Consider the following 22,500-nt stretch of genomic DNA (forward strand, 5'->3'; position numbering starts at 1 on the left):
GTGTGTGTATGTGCATTGTGCACTACACCAACATGGTACAACGATGAGGTTTTTATTCAGTATAGAATTAATAAGCTTGATCTGAGTTTTGCAGAGGCTGTTTTTTGGAATTTTATTTAGCAGTGTCATTTGTCACACTCACTTTTTATTGGTTGAGCTGGGTTTTTTTTTTTTTTTTTTTTTAATTATAATCCTCAGCATTATATCAAGGATACATGTTGACCTATCCATACACATAGAATTATTTAAGATTTCCAGCAACTCTCCCAAATGATTCATATTTCATAGGGGGCATATTTGCCAGTGCTTCTTTGAAGATCTGTGTAGAGCTTCTGCACAGACTTTGGTCAGTAATAAACAGGAATTCCCCTGAGGGTAAGGCTCATAGGTGCTGTTTATGTTGACCAATGGAACCACAGCCTGGAAACCGGAGGAGTAGCGCTGTTGGGATTGAAGCAGGTGGGTTCTGGGCTTCAAAGACCAAAAGATAATCTACCGAAAAATCTAAAGCCAGGCTCTGAAATGTGCTGAACATCTACGAGCTTCTGCTCACAAAGACACAAGGCTCATCATGCGGTTCGGGCCAGCCCAGGAATGCTTTGATGCTGCTGATCCCCTAACTTTTGTTAGTTTATTTGACTGAATTTTTATGTATAATATGTATTCCAAATGCTAGCTTTTCTTTAAAGAACTTAAAGGAAATCCTGAAGAAATAACCCTGGAGTTGAGAGCTTGTGCTAAGGCATCAGTTGATTCAAAGGCTCAGCTGCAAAGTCTTCCATAACAAAGAGGGAAAAGTTCCAGGTCAATCGTTGGATGAATTGTAGCAAAAAATGGTACCACATAAGTACAGGAGATTTTTTATATCAGGCTTATATTGTTTTAATTTTCTGAGCAGAATTATAATGTTGGAAAATTGATCGGCTTATTTTTATACCTTTTAAAATTACTTGACATCATGCAGTGACCAAATCTATACTTTTTCAAGTTTTACTCTTAAATAACTGTTGTTGGCAGTGGATGAAATTTGGCATTTTTGTCACTGATGTCGTACACCCGGTGTAATTAAGGTATGATAGTGGATAAAATATGTGACCCCCCCCCAGTAAGGTAAGTAATTTTATGTACAGTATTTATCACAATCCTCAACTTTGCAAATGTATGTGTAAATGTGTTTTATTTGCCGTACCACTGATCTTTCTTTGTAAATTATGTTCAATTGGACTTCCTGAGAAAGTTGAAATTAACCAATACATTTAAGTCTCATTTGGACTGACAGTCATTTCAACATGTTTTCAGCATAGAAGTGAAAAGCAGCAGAGGCTCTTTTGTGACTGATATTAATCCTGAGACACTCAAAAAAGATGAGTCTTCTAGGGTCATCCAGCCATCCAGATCTGTTCTTCTCCACTTGCCATTTCTAACCTTCTACCTTTGTGCAGCGTTAAGATGAACATGTGCTGCATTTCTCAAGCATATTTTGAATCGAAGCTGCAGACACCTACAAGGTGAAGCTATAGAGCAGGCCCGAAAAAGTGGAAGTACATTTACGCTCAGTTCCGGTATATTCATATCTATCTGGAGTGCCAGCAGTATTAAAAAGCGCAGCAAATCCAGTCTTCTGACTGAACATTTTGAATTTGCTCCAACTGGAACCCATTAAATTATATAAAATGTATAGTATTTTTCATGTGCATGCTGAGTTAAAAACTGCTAATAATTTTTACAGGGGCAGTACCAGCAGGAGAGAGCACAGGTTACATAGTTGTTATTTCAAGGTGACTTCAACTGGAAATTGCTCTCCTCACATGATTGAGGGCAGAATGGATAGTACTAATGCTGAACCAGGGAATGGAGGAAATAAGTTGATTTTATTTTCCCTTGCTATTCAGCAACATTTTAGAAGTAGGCCCACCTCTTATGTAACCACTGTGGGCTGAGGTTTGCTGCATGTGTACACCTCTTGTGCTGTACAGTCATCTACACCCCTTGACAACATGAATTATTGGCTTTCCTTGTCCAAGCAACATCTTTCTTTTTTTAAGTGCACTTTCTTAAGTGGTCTTCAAATGAAAATAGAAAAACATGAAATAGATGGAAAGTAATGAAGGAAATGGCCTCCAAGTCTCCATCTTAGTTTATAAAACAGGTTTTTGTGGAGAGTGATTGTGTTCTCTTTGCCTGCAGAGGGGGATGTTGCCCTGGACATAAGCTCATGTCCTGTGTTTTAGGCAGCGGTAGGCTCACTACCTGCACTGGCATTTCCCCACATTAATGTTATTGTATGCAGGTCTAAAGCATTTCATTATATTATGAAAACCTGCATATCTTGGTATTTTGATGCTGTTTTCCTCTACATTGTTCTTTCTCTAAGTTTACACATTCAGCAGCTTACTAACAAGCTCTGTTCTCGGTCTTTGTTCACTTAATTGTACGGTTCTTGATACTGTGTGCAAGATCTGCACATGGAAATCTTGCTCTGCAGCCACACAGACAAAGTATATTTACCAGAACATTAAACTGAGTTTAAAAAAAAAAAAAAAAAGAATGATTTAACAGATTTCATTTTGTATAAAAATGTGCAGATAAATTGCCACTCAGCAGAGTATCGTATGAAACCAGTCCATAAATATGAGAAATAGCTGAGGTTGAAGAATAGGTTACGGAGGTGGGAGATGAGATAGCAGTGGTTCAGATGGCCCCCCTCCTGGTGCCGGCCGTCAGAAGGAACGAAGTAGCCATTTTGTGGCGAGTGCGGTGGTGCGGTAGAGATGAGATGGTTAACACCCTTCTGCAGTACAGCCACCCTCCTCTTTCTCCCTCTAATTTTCTCTCTCTCCCCCTTTCTTTCCCTCGCTCGTTCGCTCAGTCGACTATGAAGACACTTCATCTTCCCCGACAGTATGACCACTGCTGCATGTTCTGATGCGTTCAGCATACCTTCATTGCATCATAAATAAATCAGAGAAATGACTTTTTTTCTTTCTCTTTCTCTCCCATGTTCCTTTATCTTGCCCTCTTCTGCGCCTGTTATCTTGAGGAGTCGCTGGAAAACGGGAAATGGTGTGCTGGTGGATTTCCTGTCTGCTCCCACTCTTCCACTGTCCATACTGCATATGCAGGATCATCACCGACCAATCCCCTTTTACATTATCTTTTAGGAAAGAAATTATTTTAGCTCCATAATGATATTCAGTTCCTGTTGTGACATTATCTACTTTAATTTTAATTTAAATGTCATGGATGTGAGGGATTTTCTTAATTAATGTGCGCAGGGGATGCAAAATACAAACTTGTATAATAGAAACCAAGTAGTGTCATTTTTCCTATTTTGAAAGGGGGTTTTGGGGGGTGCATTTTGACATAGGGGCGAAACAAATAAACTTGACATGCTTTGTTATTCGTGCTAGAACCAAAAAAACACACACCAATACACAAGCACGCATGTACATTTTATGGGGCTGCAGATTACACGAGCAGGCGGGGTAGTGAGTGGTGGATAGAGGAGAAGGGGGATGTGGAGAAAGATTGCCAAGACCCCCCCCCCCGACAGACTCCCAGTTACCCAGTCCCTCCACCCCTTCTTGTAATCTCCACTCCTCCACGGGTAGTCTCAAACCTTGTGTACGTCCACCACCGACCAATTACCTGGCAACCCTGCCCTTATCCCAAGCACAGGCGTGATGCTGCTGCATGATGGGGTTTTTGTATATTGAATTCCATCTCCTGGTGAGATAAAGGGTGTAGGAACAGGGCTCTGCCGCTGTGCTAGATAAGTGTTTCTCACAAACTGTTCCTTGCTGCTTCTTCTGACACTGATTGTGGAGAAAAGAGACATTGGGGATGGCAGGGGGGAGAAGGCGTGGGGGTGGAGAGTTGTTGCAGTGAGATGGGACCCAATTTCAGTATGATCTTGTTTTTAATTTGTTATGAAGCAGCTCACAGAGAGAAATTGGATCCGGATCCTAAATGCTTTCCTGTTTAGTGTTTGTAAAGTCTACGTGTCACTATCGAGATCAGTATTCAAATAGTAAGAGAATATTTTCTCTGGCATCTCTTCTTCTCATTGTGGACTTACCAAACACCAGATATTACTCTGTGGATCGATAGTTTATCTTCATTTAGGATAGCTGTTCAATCTGCAGAGGTGACAGTTATGGGTTGAGCACCTCTGTGGAGTATCAGCTTTTATACAGCTTCATCCCTTCTCTCTCAGTCCTATTTGTAAGCTGTCCTGAGAAGTGTCCCTTGGTACCTATGGCCTGAGCCAGGTCCATCTATCTGTCTTTGTCTGGCCCACTGCAGGGAACCACACACTCATTGGTTGTCCTGAGGAACAATGTAAGTGATGGACCACTGTTCATACATCAAACCTGCAAGGCGTTTGACAGTGCAGGACAGAAACATTGAAAATAATGACCACAGCAATATGTATCAGAGGTTAAAAATAGAGCACTGCAGAGAAGTGCTGGCAAAGTTGAAGTTGAGAGCTCTTCTGTGTGACCCACCCAACCCCAGCTCTCCCACTGTTTTAGAGGTTAATGGAAGCTGCCTTGAGCACAGAAGAAAAGATGTTTCCAGTTAGCTAGAATGAGTGATATTCAACTACTCGGACACTAATATGCTCCAATTGAATTTCTCCCTTTGTCAGAGGGGAGTCTGTCCTGCTGTGGACCCTCCCTCACAGCTGTGCCCTTGCCTCTCTCTGCTCTACCAGCACTGAGCCAAGCCCCAAAGGTCAAGTGTTAGGGGTCAAGTTTAACCTGAAACCAGACAGAGTGAAAGGGAGGGGCTGGGGTCACTTCTGTGCCGCATATTGCTCAGCATCAATGTGAATGTTTGTATTTATCAGTGTGCGGCTTTATCTGTTGTGAATGTTTGTGGTTGTATGTGTCCGAAGATCCATTATCACATGTACATGTTGATTGAGGACAGACTGGGATCTGATTGCTCAAGCCACATTGTGAGTTGGTCAGAAATGTGCACAAGAAAAACTGTTTGTTCTTGTATATGACCACAAAGTAAACTCTGCAGTGTGTGTATAACAAAACATTTCCAGTTGACTTGCCTTTGCAAAAATAAGCCCAATTATATTTAAGGTGGTTTTTTTTTTTTTTTTTTTTATATTTGTACAGATTAAATCAAATGGGAGACATACAGGGACCAGATCTGATCACAAGAAGTCAGCAGAGATAAGATATAATGTTTTATTCTGAACTACAATCAGTTTCAACTGTATATAGATTCAGGCACATACAGTTGAGACTGTGGACACGTCTATATCTGGACACATGATACTAGGTTTGAGCAGGGCCTGTGTACAAGGCTATCCTATGCTTTCACAGTTATGAACTTGATGTACAATGTATTTGCATTGCTCCCCTGTTTAAGTTTATTGAAATGCTTGTGGATCTTGAATCTGTTCATGTACATAAACATCTGTATCTCTCACTCACTTTCTTTCAAAAACACACACACACACACACACACACACACACACACACACACACACACACACACACACACACACACACACACACACACACACACACACACACACACACAGCGTGAGTCAGCCCACACCTGGAACAGATAAAGGGTCTTTCATGTTTGAAGGGCTGTCCTGAGGTCAGTGAGTGCTGGTGTTGAGAACTAGTTTTACTGGGAGTGAGTGGAGCTGGAGAAGAAATGAAAAGAAACCATATATATCCTGGTGTTGCAGAGTTGAGGAAGTTTTATTAGTCTACAATTCCTTCCTTGATTCCTTCCAGCACCACTATAGAGATACACCCTTGGCATCATACCTTGCCCATCTATTGCAGTTATCTTTTGAGCAAGCGGATGGATAATAGTCTGCTCGGTTCCTTTTGAAATATCAACAGTATGACATATAAATAAAAGCCTGCGTTTTTGTCAAGCTGCCATTTCAGTCTTGTTTCAGGCATTTATGGGAGAATTTTTGCTTCTTGCTGAATCCTCCACTGAGTATTAACTTCCACTATATTAACCTCTATCCTCAAGGCTCTTGCCTGACAGTAACTTGGAACTTAAATTATGTTTTTGAGTTATGAACTCTCTTATACACATAAACATACACAGAAAAACAATGAACAAAATATGCACAACAAACAGGCATTTATAGAAAGCTGCACCCACAGCTCAAACAGTAATTGATCCAACACACATTTGGAAGTATTAATAATGTATGCTGTCTTTCCATATATGTGAATTTTATTTTTACTTATGTTTATCATAAACATATTGATAAAGAGGACGGAGTGATTTCTGTTTCCACATGTGTTTGAATTGGATCATTAATGTGTAACCTAAGCCCGTTCTCATTATATTACTTTTGACATTTTCTGGCACCATCATTCCTGACACTGTGCTTTGTATACTTTTTTGCAGCAATGAATCTTAGAATTTAAATAGAAGTTTAAAATGAAACAGCTCTGGAGGAACAGCAGTGTAAAGCACCGTCACTGAAATGTGCTTGTTTCAGATCCAGCCAGGGACTTTTGTCATCCTTCTCTTTCTTTTACAGTTAGTTTTTTTCTGTCAGTCCACTGCCAGCAGTCCATAAAGGTAAAATGCCATATAAATAGTCTTTGAAAATGAGCCCTTTTCCCTTGAATGTCAGTGTTTTGTGCTGTGTGAAACCTTGTGTGAGTACATGCTTTAATGTGTATGATTGAAAGGACTGAATAGAGCGCCCCATGTCCAGTTTCTCACAGTAGTCTGTGGAGGAGTGCGGGAGTGGTCCGTGACACCCGTATCCCTGTAAAGTTTCCGGTGCAGGTGTAATTCCCTGTAAAATCCCCTATAATTTACTGCCCTTTGGGAGCACACTGTCTCAGGGTGTGAAAATCAATAGGATGGCGGAGAGGGATTGGGCACGGTGTCTATGCTCAGCCACATTATGGCGGCAGTTAGGGTAATTCTGTAATGGCAGGCGATGAGGTTCAACCTATCTAACACTCTATCTGAAGCAGATAAATGTTTTACAACACCATCGTTTAACCCATCCTACCCACTACACCCTGCCCCCAACGTCTCTGAAGGCTCTACCCAGGGAATGTCCCCCGAGCTGTGGTCCAGACTTAGGTGGTGGTGGTGATGGTAATGTGTGAGTGTATGTATTTGTGTGTGTGTGGTTCACTCCCGTGCCTCCCTGGGTGTGCATTCCGACTCATAATGCTCTGTAACCTTGTAAAGATAGCCTGAGGCATTTTAGCATATAGCTGATGCTCATAACCCCCCAGTTGTTTCAGAGGGAAGCCATGCGGAAAACATGCATTGAATCTTACAAGATGCCGCATGTATAATGTAGCATACAGCAGATCGTATAGATAACTGAAAATTATAACCCTAATTTAGTGTACCTCTAAGCATGCAGAGTGGGTAATTTAACTATAAGTCAATGAAATTGATAAGGATGATCATAGAAAACATACTAATGAGGGAATAATGGGATGGGATGGGGGATAACTCCCAGAATCAGTCACAATGTAGCGTCATTGCCTTGACTTTGTTTCTAATAAAAGCATGAGTGAAGCCATTGTGTGAATGAGAGCTAGAGTGACTGTGATGCTGAATAAATGGCTGAAGAGGGAGATCCCACGCAGACTTACAGCCATGTCTGCATGACGTGTCTCAGCTTCAGCAGGGACACGCAATTCATTTTGCCAGGACTGAGCGTAGAGATCTCATTGTGCCTGCCTGGATTGGCACCAACAGCAATCCCTTGTTTCTGATTTATTAGATAGCCAAGGAAATTAATTTTGTTCCAAAATGCATGGTCGGAAATTAGATGGTGAAATTGTGTGAAAGAGTCAGTTATTGTTTTCTCCCCCTGCTATCCCCCTGGAGGTACTGATAACTGCTGATCTCTGTGACACCATTAATGAAAAACTTATTCAGATTCAGGAAAAAAAAACTATCTTCACCAATGTTGTAATTAACTGGGCTATCTCTCCAACCCTTAACGTGATTTGAACCACCCATTAACATTCCCCCAAAAAGTTGGCTGCTAGCACTCAGGTCATGGCTGGCCATGGACCTTAGGAAGTTCTGCCCCCCCCTACTTCCTGTTCACATGTGTTGAGATCCGGTCCATCATACAGTAGAGGAAAAAGTGATTTGCACAGCTGGATTAGCTCTGTTTAGTGGTTTGATATGTCATTCATGCTATCACATTCTCTGTAACCAAAATACTCGAAAAATAAATATAAAAACAGTAACCCTGTCTATGCACATTGTGGTTGATGTTATCAATATGCAGCAATATAAAACAGTTTAGATGTTATTATAATTAATACAGGGGTACATGGGATAGTGTGTTTGATTGTACCACTGCATCATGTTTTAGTAATAGTTTCACATTATTTGCCATTGTGGTCACACTTAATCATTACCATGTCTATGGATGATCACATTCATTATCTCCCGCAGTGTGAAACAGTAGCTAATAGCTAATGCAATCTCGGTGTGAGACGATTGACTGTGGAGAATACCTGTCTCACATTTTCACCTTGCCATGATTTTTATTTGACCATGAATAAATATGATTGCCTAGGACATGCAAAATGAGCCATGTTTAGAGTGAAGTTAAAAGTGAAAGGCACTAGTTTCTGGTGATTCCGTTACTTTTGACTTCTTTCAGCGGCTTTTGTTCCTTGTGCATTAGTTTTTTTTCACTCTGTTAAATATCAAGTTGCATATTCAAATCCATGGCCTTTTAACCATTAAAAGGATTTGCTTTAATAATTTTGATCATAGTATGAGTATGTATTGTATGTTTCTTCTGCTTGCTGAATAGTATAACTTTGTGATAATTTGTTTTTGTTGCCCTGCTGTCAGGGTAAGAGGTTTGTCTTAAGTATATTTTCTGTACTCATTTATCCTAAAGGCAGTTGAAGCAGAAAACAAGCTGCTATCTATCCTCCTTACCTATCAGCTAGGTGAGCATGGCAATATATTCACATTGTTACCCGTCTACTTTAGTACTTAGCAAGATCAAGGTTTTATTTTGACCATTTATCCATGAAAACAGTGACAGACAGCTGTAAACATGTAACACACGGAACCGTTCAAAACTTGCAACATCACACTACTAGAAATTCACGCTAATCCATGCTGGATATGTAATAATTCACTCTTATTCTCCTGTGTCTCTCTCTGCTACTCTATCCCCAGCATTTTCTCCTCCACCAAGGCTGTTCCACCATTTTCTCAGGATTGAATGCAAATTGGTTAAAACACTGATCAGAACTTATTACAAAATGGAGCCTTGCTTAGAGAAAGAAATGGTGCATCACTATGAGAGCGAAGATGGGAGGGGCTGGGGGAGCCTGAAAGTGGGCTGGGAAACGGTGGTGGGTGGGGCTACTGGGGGGGGGGGGCTGCGCGTGTCTGCGTGTGTGTGTGTGTGTGTTTGGGGGGGGGTTCTGTGGCAGGGATGGGAAAATTAGATTTATTTTTTTTCATGTGGTGGAGAGAGGGAGGATGGAAGGGGGTTTCGGGGTTCAGTAATGGCACCAACGGTATTTTTTATATATATACAGATGGAAGAAAATGAAAATGTTTTCTGAATAGGTTTTCTCCATCCATTTACTTTCTGCTCTTATGTGTGTGTTTCTGTCTGTACTTCTCTGTCTTTCTGCATTCAACCCACCCAGATCCACCCCTCCTCCTGCTTCCTTTTTTTGCTGGCAGATCCCCAAGGTTATGGCATGTCTGGACATCTAATCAGGCCAAGTCTTGATGCTGAATATGTTGTGCCCCTCATCCCCACACCCCCACACCCCCACACCCTATACTGTTTATCCTATACCTGCCATCATGTATTCAAGCATTTGTCCAGTCTGTACTGCACACCCCGCTGTGATAAATGAACATGACCTTGGAAAATAGAAAGGTTGAAGAACAATGATTCTACTTTTTATGGATTCATTTTCTCCTAGGTCGCCTGTGTTTAGCAGGTACAGAGATAATGCATAACTGACTCTTGCCCATGTCTAATAAAGGTATGCATTTGAGCATTTGAAATTTATTGAAGCAAAATTGAGGCACAGGCTACATATGTGAGCCATTATGGGTAATTTAGGCAGTTATGTCTCTTGTCCCTTTGACCTAAAGGGATCATTTTTGCACCTTGTCAGTAATAATAAAAAAGGAACAGGTCCCTTTTTGTTTGATTTTTAGATTGTTTTGCATCTGTGCATCCGTATGTCACTTTGCCGGTTCTCTGGCAAATTGCATTGGAACTGCTAAATAATAGATTTTTCTGGCAAATATGATGAAAGACATGGCAGAGTGAAGTTGTTTAATCTGTCAAAGGTTCAGTATTGTAATATTTCAGAAGATGTGGACATTTGCACACTGAAAGCAGGTTTAACAGTAGACGGACTATGTTATTGACCTTTGTAGTGACGGGAGTGCTCTCTCTCTCTTCAGCCTCTTGGCTCACAGCAAATAGCAGTACCCATGCCTAGCCAGTAGATGGTGTGCCTCGTTCAGGTTTTCTCGGTTTCCACTCACTGAGCCTTGCTTGCTCACCCGTGACTTGTGAAAGTGCTCTGGGGTAGGCCTCCCTAACCTATCATCCCACACCCCCCTCAACACCCCTCTGAGCACCCCTTCCATCTCTGCCATCTCCCCCATCGCCCCCCTCCCTATCCATCCAGGGGGCAGAGTCACCGAGGTGGCAGTTCTAACAAGCTGCCGGGGACCGCACTGCTCAAATGAGCCAAATCAAAGAGAAAAGGGGGAGTGGGATAGGTAGCGCCATGAACCCCCTGCAGAGAACAACCAATCTGATGAATATGAAATGAATTTGTATTGCTTGACATGATAAGCCCAAGGATAACCCTGTGCTCAGTCCACATCTTTACCCTGACAGTCTTTAGACATTAAAAGATTCGCAAGAAAACATAAACAAAAAATGACTATAGCAACAACTGGCCAACTAGCCATGAATTATTTGTGGGCTGATTTTTGAACAGGACACTCTACAGAGTCAGTAAATTGCAAATTAACAGGATTTAAGTGTCTTTTTTTGTTGTGGACAAGGTGAAGTGTTCATCTAACCTTCAAATATGTGTTAATGTCCTTTCTGAAAAGGACATGGGACAGGTGGATGACTTAAGCACTTCAACACCACTGACTTTTTTTTAGTTTCATTGCCTGGTGGACTGGCATTAATAAGAGAGCACTCCTGTATCATTTTCTTTTTCTCTGTCAAGTTCCCATCCTCTCCTCCCCTCCTGTCTTCATTTTTCATTTTCTCTGCACCTCTCTGATTTCTCATTTCATTTTGTGGTGAAGTTGCTATCCTTCTGCATCTTGTATCTCTCTTGGGCTGTCTTCTGGGGGTCCGTGATGAAATGGCGTCAGGTCACTCCAGCAAAAAATATACGGGATCATGAAAAAAACCCCACCATATTGTGTCCTCCCGCATCATGCAGCTTTAGTCTGTCACTTCCTCAGCACACATTTAAACATGTGTGAGTGAGCATGCACGTGCAAGCACACAAACACACACACATACACGTAAGCACACATGCACATACACTCATGTGGTTGCTGCACACTTCATTTAACACATACAGATGCAGGGCTTTATGGTTTTCTTAAAGCCAGAAAACAAGGAAGTGCACAGAAATTGTAAAAGCCTGTGTTATCATTTATGTTCACAAATGCTCCTGGCATGGAAGAAGAGCCATTGAAATTGCTCATCCAAGAGAAGGGAATAGGAAACTTTGTGTATAACAACGTGAATGGTAATGCTTCAGTTTTATGCCCCTATTTCGTCTGTATGTGTGCAGTCTCAGAGCCCCAACATAGATTTCACAATGATTTCACAATTTACAAAATGTAATGCATACAGAAATGACAATATCAGAGATGGTTTTTTTTTTTCTCTTTCCTTTTCTTCCTCTTGGTGTTTTTAAGCTTTCTGTGAGTTTAAAGAATTACACAGTGAATATGGCTTCACCTGCAGTACTCAGCCTTTTATTTTTTGCGAGATGCTCTTTTGGTGGATTCCTATCTGAGAGAAGCTTGCATAGTTATCTAAAAGTAATGGAACCTGCTTGTATACGCAAGTGCGAAAGGAGGACCCCTGATGACCCCCTTGGTCAGGAACGTTTTTGGTGCTTTTACTGTTATTCTGCTGTGTAATTGTCCTTTAGATTTAGTAGATGTAAAAAGAATCGATACATGTATCAGTGCCTATGTATGGAAATACATATGGTTAGATTTACAGTGTATAGAGGTAGTAGTTAAATGCAGAAAACAGACCGACTTTCTTTATATTCTGATTTGTTTTATAATTATTTGTGTCTCAAATACCTGTTGATATTTTTGAAGATGCTTGGAAAAAGTAAATGTCCTATAACTGAACTCAAGATGAGAGACACAGGCTGATTTGCATGAGGTAAGACTGAAAACCCCCTGTAAGTGTTATTGACATGAATAATATTTAATTAAAAACACCGAACAGTGTTACTTAAGTTTTTCTCCTTTTCTTGTTCACAGCGCATTTTGTTCAGTGGACACGTTAAAGACATAAGTATCTCTCTGATACTTGCACCTTGCCTTATTGACCTTGGGAAGGTACTATTGGGCCTGTGTATTTTAGTGAAGTGCTACTGACTTCACCTGCGACCCCTCTCCAAACAGTGGGTCAGGAAAGCACTGAGGGATTCTGCCTCTGTGTAGTTTAATATGGTGCACTGTCACTATATTACCTCTGATCTGGGCTGCGCACCTATCAGCCACCAGATAAGAATAGGGAGCTTGTGTTTTCTTTGTGACCTATCTAGATGCAAAAGGTTTAGTTTGTCTTCATCTCTAGGCTGTCAAATTTACCTCTGTGGTCTTACTCTACATCCAGAAATTCATGTTAGGGTAGGTGCGTCACACACCGGGAAAGTTTTTCTTTGAATGAGCAACATGTGGTGAGATATTCATTAACAGTAAGATGTCATTTAGAACAGCTGAGAAAAACTACAGCACATTGTTGGTACGTTAATCCTGGTTGGCAAGTCATTTCCTCAATGCTTTTGTGAGCATTGTCTTCAGATTGAATGCTGGAGGTGTTTTTGCTTTTGGTTTTCCTGAGTGGACACAATAAAAGCAATTTCTCTATAAAGCCACTCAAACATGGAGTGAACGGACAAAAGGGATTGGAGAAAATCTGGGCCACAGCAGAATCCATATTGCCCTGCTGCTAACCTCCTCTCAAACAAACATAGCAGCCATTTCCTCCCTATGTCCCTGGAGCCCCTCGCCCCTCGCCCCTCGCTGAAGCACCAATTCAGCAAGCTGCAGCACAGGTGTTGTGATGTGTGCCATTACTATCCTATTCGATATTGTAGTAAAACAGCATGTTATCTCAAGTTTTCATAGCATTCATATAGTACTGTGTGTATAAGACATGTTGTGTATTAAACAAGATTTTACAAGATATTTGATGGAGTCTATATGTTTAATATTTTTTGTAACAGTGTATTTTGAGTCTAAAATTAAAAAAACATCACAAATTATTTGAAAGAAATCAAAGCAATTGTATTTGTATATCCTAGGTTTTCTAAAACTTCCTATGAAAAGAATAATTAAAATGAGATCCCAGCTGCAAACAGGTTACTATTGAATTTTTTTTTTTTAACAAAACAGTTTATCTGCTGTGTAAGAAAATCTAAATTATGTTAAATTATGACATCCTAGTCTTATACTTTTTATTTTGACATGCCTAACCATTTATTTAAACCTAACTGAGGGACTTTCACTGGCTGAGTCTAATGGTGTATTTTATGTACGGATGCATCTGGTAGGAATCAGTTGACCCCGCTGAGGGAGCTGAAAGTGAAAGAGGCTGTTATGCTTTAGCACCGGCCGAACTGCCAAAGTCACAGCCCGATCGGACTAAATCCCTGGCGTGTCCACAAAGTCAAGCGTGATGGAATCATTGCTGTGCTGTACCAAGCAGTGAAAAACGCCACCAACGTAATCCAACAAAGGGGGAAAATATTCCAGTATTGTCCTGTCTTGGACAATTTATGTATTGACAAAAATTACTCAAATGATCATAAATACTTTATTATTTTTTTTTTATGTATAAATTTTATTTACATTTTCATTATATTTATTTGTTTTTTTTTCATGCAGAAATCAGTTATGGACTTATTGTTATTGTATCTTATATAATGAAGTGTTTTATTTTATTTTTAGGTGTTTCATTTAGGTTTTTTCTTTTATTTTGTCACAATAAAATAGTAACTAAATTATTGTTAATTCTCTCATGAATATAATTCAGTATGTTCACAATTCATAAATGGTTTTATATTAAGCTTTATGAAATATATTGGGATATTTTTTCAATTCATATTCTTCACATTTAATTGTAATGTAATTAATTTGAATTGTTTGTTTTGCTGTGTACGATGGTCTAAGTGTCCAATATAAAATTAATTTCTTTTTCTTCTTGTTTCGCCCCTGACATGGGTGGGGTATTGAGGGTTTAGGAACAGAAGGAGGGGGCGGTGTGTTTATTTATTTTTTATTCTCTCTCTGTCTCTCCTGACATATCTGTATTCCTCATCTTCTGTCTCCTCTTTGAATAGAAATAAAAAAAAGAGAGAAGGGTTCTTTTTTTTTTTTTTTTTTTTTAATCGTCCTCTCGCCTTACCATTTTCATCAGCTGCTCTGATAGCCATGAATCTTGTCACTCATGTTTTTCATCAACTCATGTCCGTGGAGCGTGTGGCGAGTCCTGGAAATGGCCGCTGAAGCGAATGCAATGGTCAGAAAGACAGTAACACAGCGAAGATAGAGAATAACAAAAACACACACACACACACACAAACCATATTACTGTTTCCATAATTTCAGGCCAGAGACATGAACTAACATCCAAAAGCAAAAACAGAAACAGAGTCCTGAAATAGAACATGGTAGTAAAATGTCTGTACTTCTGTGAATTACATGCACATCTTTTAGAGGTGAATTGACTGAACAGACAAAAACGGGAACAGTGAGTAACTTGACAAAAACACATTTTCGTATGGACTTCGGTTTTTTTGACTGCCAAAATGTTTTGTAAGACATAGAATTTGGTAGGAGAAAAACCGTGTTTTCTCATGAACAATGGCAAAGAGAGCAGAAAACAAGCGGTCTGTGTACTGTAATGTTTCCTCCTGGTTCGATTCTCAGATGGCAGGAGCCAGTTACTATCACTGGTGTGCCTCTCTCCATCTGGGTTCTGCTGCTTGTCAGCTCAGCTGTAGTTGTTTTCATATGTGAGCCATGTTTCTTTTGGTGCAATTTTTTCTGCCTCCTGGATACTTTGTTCTTTCAACCTGAACTTGACATTGTTTTCCCTGCTTATTTTCAAGGCTGGAATGATTGGCTGTGACAAAAGGGGCATCTCCCTCCATCTTCAAAAAAAAGTGATGGCCTCTCAGACAGCTGTCATTTACTATTAGTCATGCCCCATTCTCCTCAGCTAATTTTATTTGATTTCTTATTAATTTTTGTAATGCCCATAATGCTCTTCCCTCCTTTTTTACAGGTAATGCCAAGCACATTTTATGCCCTTTCCCCTAAACCCACAACTTTCTCTGTGACTGAACTAAACATATTCTTTAGGCATTAATTGTGATTTAATTGCCCTAATTACTTCATTATCTCATACATGATTAAGATAATTAGCTTAGTGTTAAATACTGTGACTTTTCTTCTGTAAGACAAAGAATTTCCCTTGATTAGTTAATAAGATTAATTATACTCAGTGATACACCAGGTATAATTGTAGAAAATTCCCACCTGCAATCCCACTTTCACACCATTAATGTGAAATCACAGAGATGAAGACATGCATGTGTCTTTACCAGGTAATTAATTAGAAATGACGGCGCACACAGTTTAAATGTGAAATGTGGATAATGTATGTTCATTATGTACTCTTTAATACTATGTAACTGAAAAAACGTGCTACTGTGTCGTGGGGTTTTCTCTTTTCGAAATTGTTCTTTCAGAATGAGGTCAATCAAAGTTAACATTTCTCTGCCTTAGGATTTGATATAAAACATTTTTTTTAACTATTTTTTCAGGTTCAGAAGTTTTTCAAATATCTTTGCATAGATTTGACTTTGCATCTCTTCAATTGTAATTACTTGATAAGCATGGGATGGAGTTTGAAAAGTGACCTAATATCTGTCTCTCTCATGAGTTTGAAACAGATATTAGGCCTGTTTCACAGAAACTGTAGCTTGAATATAGTCAGCATGCATTGAATCGTGCTGAATCAATCAGGGTGGTTAGCCTTTAGTGGAATTTAACCATTGTGAACATAGTACCCTAAGTTTAATATGGGATGCATCTGGAAAATCTAGGAGTGTGCTGAAAATCACAGGATAGCTGGCAACCTCGTCTGTCTATGTCTGTGTTTCTCTATCTTTCCCCTCTACACCCTCTGTCTCTTTCCCTCTGTGTGTCTGCAGTCAGAAGGTAGAGTCAGTTTTACTGTCACTACCTGTGAAATTGTATTCCACGAAGATGGATGCTTTCTCTTATATTCATGACATCCAAGGAAGCACAGTCACCTCCAAAACTGTTTAATATGGATGCTGTGGAGGCAGACACATATACACACATTCATACACGCAAACACAGTGCATGCGCCCACACACAAACACATGGACTTAAATGTACTTCTGCACGCCTGCACACTGCACATTCACAAACACACACACATTTTTTTTTTTTGCCCCAAAGACAATGCATGGCTGGTGTTTTGCTCCTGCTGATGATGAAGAGTGGTAGTGACAGTGCTGCTCTCAGTAGGGTTGATGCATTACAACACAGTGCTGCCATGTTGCGTAAATTCTCTGTCTCTCCTCATTGAGAACATGGAGGCTTCTCATCTAGCATGGTACACCAGTGCACTTTAGCTTCTCTACTCGTCTATTGTTTCATCTCTGGAGTTTCATGACGACATTCACTCTGTGTAGGCTAGTCAACCATTATGTGGTATTGTCATTTGCTTTTGGTGTTTATGTGTAATCTCTCTTCTGGGCCAGGTTGCAGTCCAATGTTGTATTGTACTCTGAGGTGTTCGCCATAGATCCCTATGCAGTCACTGAAGAGTACATGTGCTCTGCAGGTGTAGCCCACCTTCGTCCTCTCGTAGGAGGAAACCATGTAATCTACTCTGGTTGGACTGAGAGAGAAAGACCATGAGTAAAGTGGTGGGCTCTGTGTGTGCAATATTTGTGTGTGCAAATATAGTTGTGTGTGTCTGTATTTATTTGCACTGACAGTGAGGATGGGGAGGGAAGGGTGTGGTCTGTGGGTCAGAGGGGACAGAGGAGACTCACAGTTGAAGGGTTTGAGGGCTGCAGTCACAGAAACACAAGATTAATAAAACAACACTGAGCACAGGATAGGACTCTGAGGGTACCAACAGACCCTCTCCCCCCTCCCTTTTCACTCTAGCCCTCCCTTTGCTCTTCCACTGCTACGTTAATATAACCAAGAGATGGATCCCCACGAGTCTTTCTGGGTATGGGGGGGGGCATTGTTATATTTCATTGGGGCTGTGTTTTCCCTCTCAGTTTAATGCTACAGTACGTATCCAGCACCCTGCTCCTGTCTGCATGAAGCCAGCAGGTCCTCCCAAGCGTACAGGGTTCCTCCTTACTATGTCGTCTGCGCTGTCTAGACCCTCAAGTATCTCCTCCTGACATCCTGATACAACAGGACAGTCAGACACAGCTCTTTGCATGTATGGGGATACAAAAATACAGAGCGCATGTGTGTACCCTTTTAGGAATATCTCCACGGAGAGACTCCTTGAACAGTCCCAATGTTGCTACATTTCATTCTCTGTGCCTGTTTGGTTGAGCTCTATTGTAGAACTAAACTTAGGCACCATGCCCTAGCTGCGGTTTGTGTAGAGTTTCTACACCTCGTTCTTTAGTTAGGGGGAGGAGAGGAGAGGAATCACAGAGTCTGTAGAAATGGGGGTTCTGTTCAGAGGTTCAGAAGGAAGGTTTTGTGTAATCCTATGCTAAATTCAGCATCAGATCTTTTGGGGAGCTGTGTAAAACCAGTATGTTTTTCTTGTCTTTACTTTTCCTGCACACCTCAAAAATGATGATAGCACATGGCTTTTCAGCTATCTTACCCTCAAGGCAAAATGTACAAGGCTGCTAGTCGGCGTTACCTCTTCCTCTTCCTAGAGACAGCTAACCCCCTCAAAGGATGCTGATGTCTGGTGAGGGAATGCCTATGAGCAGAAATGGGGAAGTAGGAGGGAGGTTTGGGATGGGTGGGGGTAAGATGAGGTTGGGGGGAGCATTGAGTAGAAGGGAAAGAGGAGGGAGGGAAATGTGTTTGATTCAAAGAAAAAAAAAGTCAATTCGGTCCCCCTGTTCTTTGTAGAACATTTAGCTTTGACCCTCCCTTGCTTTCTCTACTCCCTCCCACCACCCCCCCAACTAATACACACACAGACACACAGGGTCCAGCAGATCTGCAGGATATCACACCAGCGAGCCTTTTCTATCTTCTGCAAAGAGATGCAGTCTTCTTGATATATATCTACTGTATAGTGTGTATATGTCCACACTGTTGCAACAGGCAGACACTGAGGGAGGAGAGAGGGAAATAGGGAGAGAGAGTGACAGGAAGGGAGTGAGGGAGGAAGAGAGAGAGGTAGAGTGAGAATCAGACTGAAATAGGAAAAGGGAGGGGGAGAGCTTTATATGTTGGTTACATGTTTATGATCCAGTGAAAAATATCAATTTAGATTTAAAAAAAAAATAAGGCTTGAGGATAGAATCAGAGTATTTCACATATTTGTGGTGAACTAGTCCACATAGCTGCAGCCAAAACCCTGACCAGACCTCTACTTGTGCTGAGCTGACTGGAGGCGACCCAGGGTAAGTTATGGGCTTTTTTCTTTCTCTCCCTCTCTACGCTGCTGATTACGATGCTGCTGATTGATTGGTTAGAGGCTGTGGATTATCACGGGCCGCTCGTCACCAGGTACCTGATGATGAGAGGAGAGAGAGACGAGAGGAGAGGAGGTGGAGGGGAGGGAGGGAGGGAAGGAGGGGTGGAAATTAGATGAGCATGGCCAGTGCTCACATCACCAAATCTCACTAACTCTCTTTCTGATTTCTCTGTTTACTCTGCCGTTGCACATTTGTATACTGCATGTGCAAAAATTGATTTTGTGCATTTGTGTGTATTTGTGTATCATCTTGATGTGCGTGTGTGGTCTCAGCCGGCACACGTTGCCAGCCTGCCTGCTTTTCCTTCCGTCAAGCCAGCGTGTGCTGATGAGGCTGTGGGGAGGGGTTTGCTGATGAGGGAAAGCCAGAGGGGCCTTTTTGTGAATATGCAGATGAGGGGCATGTGTAAATGGGAGGGGGCTCGACGTGAGTGTGTGCCACACGCTTTACTGTTTATATGTTCTCCATAGGGAGCCTGATCCTCAACAGATTGCCGGTGTTTGGTGTGATCTTGCCGCTGCTTTGTTTGGGGCATTCAATGACAAAGATAGAGAAAGTGGAGAGCTGGAGATGGAAAAAGTGGAGGCAAAAAAAAAAAAAAAAACAGATAGCGAAACACAGTTAAAGAGAAGGGAGAAAAAAATGGTAGAGCAGCTTCAGGGCATATTTTCACCCCATTGACAAGACGTGATGATTGCTGTTTTGCCCCCTCCCTCCTCCCCTTACATCCCCAGACATTTTTCTAATCCATTTGCATGTCAAAGCAGTAGAGGCCACTGCACAGATTAGTATGAGATGACATAATGATGTAATGAATTAAATGCTCCTGTTTAAGCACTGCACTTTACTTTAGTGGGAGGCAAGGACAGGGGGATGAGGGGGAAATAAGAGAGGAACAAGTAAGGATGAGACATTGACATGCTTTTCTGTTGAGTTTTCTTTTCTTTAAAGGAACACTGATTGAAATAACCTTTTCTGCCTGATTTGATTACAACACTGCTTCTGAATTTGCAGTGAGCTTAATTATATTTACATATTTTAGCTGCATGTATATCTTTGATTGTTACCATCTTCAGTAATAGTTACAGCCTGTTAACTCTGGACTCATCAATTGCACTGTATAAATCTAGTATTTATTGCACACTATGCATTGTATTTTATTTAATTTTCTTGTGAAGATGTAGCAGTAAGTATTTGGGATTTATTATTCTAATATAGTCTCCTTTTTAAATCAAAGAAAATATGTAACTTATTTTTTTCATCTTGTAGTTTTCCATGTAAGTAAAAAAAAAAAAATAAATAAATAAAAAAAAAAAGTCAATTTTTCATATTAATGAAAGACTGTTTATTGAACCCTCTCAGCTGGCCCTTCCTAGCCGCGGCTCTGTATTTTGGAGATTCCTGTTTGAAGAGTGGTCTGAAGACCCAAAATAAATAGATCAATAAATGAATTAAAAAAAAAAAAACCTTCTCGCTTACTCAAGACAGGGGTTAGATGATCACACAGGGCTGATTACTGTTTCTCAGTTTCTAGTTTCTCACTCATTTTTTTTTTTTTTTGGTCTACTGCAGGATTTTAAGGTTAGTTTTTGGTTAAAATATAAACTATAACTGCGATATGGTTTTACTTGGCCTTTAACACAGAGCACGAAAGTGACTGTGTGTGGCAAAAGTAAAGGCGTATGGAGTATATCATCGATTGATGCACTGGCTAAGGCAGTGTTTTTATGAAGCCAAAAAGATCTGAGACACAACACCTGGGTCTCTATGGAGAAACACCTACTCTGTTACAGAAGCTGGAGTATGTCACTCTTGTCATCCCCCCAACCCCACCCCCACCAATGATAGAATCCCCCGTACATAAACACAAACACACACACACACACACACACACAAAACGCACACTCGCATGCACACCTCAGTCACCTGTAACAATTGGGACAGCTGCCTCGTTGAGGACTGGGGCAGTACGGGGGCTTGTAGAAGAGATAGATATGTCCCACATCTCACTAAACTCTGCGTTATTCACACTACCTTACTTCTCTCCACTCTTATCGATCTGAGATGTACTACACAGATTCAGTTTTGCTTGCCTGATGGTTGTTTCTTCTATTCGGTCATGATTTGCTTCTTCCCGGAGTGGAACAATTGGCTCGATTGACACCAAAATTAATTCTTAATGAAGACATCATGATGGATCAGTGGAATATTTATTAAATGTATAAATTTATCTACAGCAAGTCAAAATGAAGTAATTATTAAAAACAAAAATAAACTTGATAAAGATTTTAAGTGATGTTAAAATAACAAAAAATGTTATATGTGTTCTTAGTATCATATTTCCAACACTGAAAGAAAAAGACTAGGAAATTTGTAAACGTACTTTTCTAGTTTATGATTACTAGCTGTCCCTGGTGTGGCCCCGGAGCCGGGTCCAGGCGGGTGTGGCCGTGTGGAGTCAGCTGGCTGGTGCAGGGGGTAATGAGTATGCACTGTGACAGCTGGGATAAAGTGTATGGATGTGTTTGGTGGGAGTAATCAGCTGCGGACCACAGGGTGCAAGAGGGTGATGTGAGGCTTTATGACTGCAGAGCTTACACATACACACACACACACATGCACGCAGAGGCCCGTTGGGACTGCATGCTTCACCTCACCCTTGCACTGCTGAACATATCCTGAGCTTCACAGCTAGCTTCTCTTTTTTCCTTCAGTAAAAATATATTTTCAGCATTTGCTTCCAATGCCCTATGAAAATGAGGGATTTTTTAAATGTTTAATCATACATAATACACTTATCAGAAAAATGTAAACATTTCATTGTAACAAAACTTTCCTGCACATCAGAAAATAATTAATATTCTAATATCGGCTGTGTGCTGCACAAAGATAAAGCTGTATTTTGTGAATTTCTTTTAAATGGCACACCCAGCAAAATATTGAATATGTCTTATTTTAAACAAATGCTTTTCCAATATTGGAGAAGAAAATGAATAATGTGGTATCATATATTTCTTGTGGTGTTGTTGTCTTAAGTGCTTTACTGAACAGATTTGCTTTGTTGCAAACCAATTTTCAATTCAAGTTTTTGGAGTCTGTGGCTACAGTGCTTTTGAAATAATTGACATAAAGTAGGCCCTACTGGCCAGTGAAATTGAACACACTAATAAATGCATAAGGGGAAAATAAATATTGATCACCTAGTACATGAGAATAGTATCACTTTGTTTTGATTCCTACAGTTTGTGGAGCATGTGTTTTTATTTGACCGTCTGGATGTTTGTGTTTGGCTCCCTGTAAATGCGAAGCTGTAATTCCCAGCTTGGTTTTTCTTTGGTCTTTAAATATTATGTTAGTCTCTGAGAAAGGTGTTGAGATGCCTATGTTGGCCTCTGTTTTAGCTTTTGATAACACGTGTGTGTGTGTGTGTGTGTGTGTGTGTGTGTGTGTGTGTGTGTCTGTGGAAAGTGGAAGTTTGTGT

At 40.6% G+C, this 22,500-nt stretch overlaps 1 long non-coding RNA gene across 13 annotated transcripts in view; it reads left to right on the forward strand.

The window, feature by feature from the left end:
• Window positions 1–22,500, forward strand: part of LOC120798771 — a 165,579-nt gene that overhangs the window by 24,335 nt on the left and 118,744 nt on the right. For 2 of the 13 annotated variants that reach the window (XR_005708759.1, XR_005708777.1), the window contains one exon: window positions 13,836–14,065. The exons of 6 other annotated variants lie outside the window; for them this stretch is intronic. This is a non-coding gene — a long non-coding RNA (uncharacterized LOC120798771). Of the gene's footprint in view, window positions 1–3,040; window positions 3,246–5,135; window positions 5,308–9,677; window positions 10,016–13,835; window positions 14,066–22,500 lie in introns of those variants that run through there. 5 more of the 13 variants (XR_005708748.1, XR_005708746.1, XR_005708753.1 and 2 more) reach the window with 4 other exon arrangements.

This window comes from Xiphias gladius, chromosome 1 (genome assembly GCF_016859285.1).
Source record: "Xiphias gladius isolate SHS-SW01 ecotype Sanya breed wild chromosome 1, ASM1685928v1, whole genome shotgun sequence".
NCBI classification, from domain to species: Eukaryota; Metazoa; Chordata; class Actinopteri; order Istiophoriformes; family Xiphiidae; genus Xiphias; species Xiphias gladius.